This window comes from Oncorhynchus keta, chromosome 10 (genome assembly GCF_023373465.1).
Source record: "Oncorhynchus keta strain PuntledgeMale-10-30-2019 chromosome 10, Oket_V2, whole genome shotgun sequence".
NCBI classification, from domain to species: Eukaryota; Metazoa; Chordata; class Actinopteri; order Salmoniformes; family Salmonidae; genus Oncorhynchus; species Oncorhynchus keta.
The window spans coordinates 746,773-750,000 of NC_068430.1; the positions used below are offsets into that span (position 1 = coordinate 746,773).

Here is a 3,228-nt window from a genome sequence, read left to right on the forward strand (position 1 = left end):
ATTGACCCCTCCCCCATTAGTGCATTCACTGTCAGACCACAGACACCATTGTCAGATCACAGTCAGATCAACGTGTTTCTGAAGAAATTAACCGGCAATATTCATTCAAAAAAACAGCCCAATAAACTTTACAACATAAACCAATCATACAGATGGGCTCCAAACAGTGCAGAGACATTCATTGAAACATTGAACTCAAATGAAATGATGAACTCTATACAGTTTTTCAATAACTCACAGTACCAAAACAATAAAGATGGTGTCAATTCAGCTGCCCAAAACATCAACTGCATATTCCAAAAAGCAGCATCGAAAGCAAATTTGAGAAAACCAGAGCAATGCATCATCAGAAGCAAAAATCAAAATGTTTCTGACAAATGGTTTGATAATGAATGAAAAACAATTAGAAAACACCGAAGACAAATGTCAAACAAAAACATAAGCAGCAAAACAACCCAGAGCTACGATATGAATACTTTGAAACTCTGAAACACTATAAAAAAAAAACACTTAGTTCTTGTTGGGTTATTGGGTTGTTGGGTTATTGGGTAACCCAGTAACCCAGTAACCCAGTAACCCAGTAACCCAGTAACCCAGTAACCCAACAAGAACTAAATGAAAAGCTCAAATCTATTAAATAAAAAAAGGCTTGTGGTGTAGACAACATCAGAAATGAAATGCTGAAAAACAGCACACCTGAGTTGCAAAATGCTGTGCTTAAATTGTTCAACATGGTTTTTAACTTCTGGCTGCTTCCCTGATGTCTGGAACCAGGGGCTCATCTCCCCTGTCCACAAAAGTGGAGACAAATCAGACCCCAATAATTACAGGGGAATTTGCGTCAACAGTAACTTGGGAAAGATTTTCTGTAGCATTTTGAATTCAAGAATTCAAACCTTTCTTCAAGAAAAAAATGTAATAAGTAAATGTCAAATTGGCTTTCTTCCAAACCATCATATACACACTAATTAATAAACACCATCACACTACTGACCATAGATACACCTTACACACACTAATTAATAAACACCATCACACTACTGACCATATATACACACCTTACACACACTAATTAATAAACACCATCACACTACTGACCATAGATACACCTTACACACACTAATTAATAAACACCATCACACTACTGACCATATATACACCTTACACATACTAATTAATAAACACCATCTCACTACTGACCATATATACACCTTACACACACTAATTAATAAACACCATCACACTACTGACCATATATACACCTTACACACACTAATTAATAAACACCACCACACTACTGACCATATATACACCTTACACACACTAATTAATAAACACCACCTCACTACTGACCATAGATACACCTCACACACTAATTAATAAACACCATCTCACTACTGACCATATATACACCTAACACACACTAATTAATAAACACCATCTCACTACTGACCATATATACACACCTCACACACTAATTAATAAACACCATCTCACTACTGACCATATATACACCTTACACACACTAATTAATAAACACCATCACACTACTGACCATATATACACCTTACACACACTAATTAATAAACACCACCTCACTACTGACCATATACACACCTGACACACACTAATTAATAAACACCACCTCACTACTGACCATATATACACCTCACACACTAATTAATAAACACCATCTCACTACTGACCATATATACACCTTACACACACTAATTAATAAACACCATCTCACTACTGACCATATATACACCTCACACACTAATTAATAAACACCATCTCACTACTGACCATATATACACCTTACACACACTAATTAATAAACACCATCACACTACTGACCATAGATACACCTTACACACACTAATTAATAAACACCACCTCACTACTGACCATATACACAGCTGACACACACTAATTAATAAACACCACCTCACTACTGACCATATATACACCTAACACACACTAATTAATAAACACCATCTCACTACTGACCATATATACACACCTCACACACTAATTAATAAACACCATCTCACTACTGACCATATATACACCTTACACACACTAATTAATAAACACCATCACACTACTGACCATATATACACCTTACACACACTAATTAATAAACACCATCACTAATTAATAAACACCATCACACTACTGAAACACCATCTCACTACTGACCATATATACACCTTACACACACTAATTAATAAACACCATCTCACTACTGACCATATATACACCTCACACACTAACTAATAAACACCATCTCACTACTGACCATATATACACCTCACACACTAACTAATAAACACCATCTCACTACTGACCATATATACACCTCACACACTAACTAATAAACACCATCTCACTACTGACCATATATACACCTCACACACTAACTAATAAACACCATCACACTACTGACCATATATACACCTTACACACACTAACTAATAAACACCATCACACTACTGACCATATATACACCTTACACACACTAATTAATAAACACCATCACACTACTGACCATATATACACCTCACACACTAATTAATAAACACCATCTCACTACTGACCATATATACACCTCACACACTAATTAATAAACACCATCACACTACTGACCATATATACATGAAGGGCTATTCTACAAAATTCTCCAAAGTGGGCTTGGTGGTAACAGACATGTTGGACCAATCTCCAGCCCCAGGACTCACACTATTTGACACAGAGGTGAAATACCTGCTATATGCTGATGACTTAGTACTTCTATCACCAACCAAAGAAGGTCTTCAACAAAACATTAATATTCTGGAGCAATATTGCCATAATTGGGCCCTGGCAGTAAATTTCCAAAAAACTAAAATCATGATTTTCCCCCCAAAAAACGAGATCAGAAACACAAATGTAAATTCACCCTGAACAACACCTTAATTGAACACACAATAAAATGACACCTACCTTGGTCTGACCATATCTGCACCGGGAAACTTTAATATGGCAGTGAATGCACTCAAAGAAAAAGCCCGCAGAGCAATGTAGGCAATAAAAATGAAATGATTCAAAATCAACATCCCAATTAAAATTTGGAATAAAATATTTGACAGTGTAATCCTACCAATAGCACTTTATGGAAGTGAGGTTTGGGGGCCACTCAATAAACTGGATTTTAAAATGTGGGACAAACATCCAATTGAAGCCCTA

The 3,228-nt window shown here is 36.0% G+C and overlaps 1 long non-coding RNA gene across 2 annotated transcripts; it reads right to left on the bottom strand.

The window, feature by feature from the left end:
• Positions 1-1,372: 1,372 nt before the first annotated feature.
• On the bottom strand, positions 1,373-2,608 carry LOC127932671 (uncharacterized). 2 transcript variants are annotated; one of them, XR_008146328.1, is made up of 3 exons: positions 2,563-2,608; positions 1,669-1,817; positions 1,373-1,566 (listed from the first exon to the last, which is right to left on the bottom strand). It is a non-coding gene; the product is annotated as an uncharacterized LOC127932671 (long non-coding RNA). The 2 variants fall into 2 exon arrangements; XR_008146327.1 differs by lacking the exon at positions 2,563-2,608 and adding an exon at positions 2,024-2,146.
• Positions 2,609-3,228: the final 620 nt, after the last annotated feature.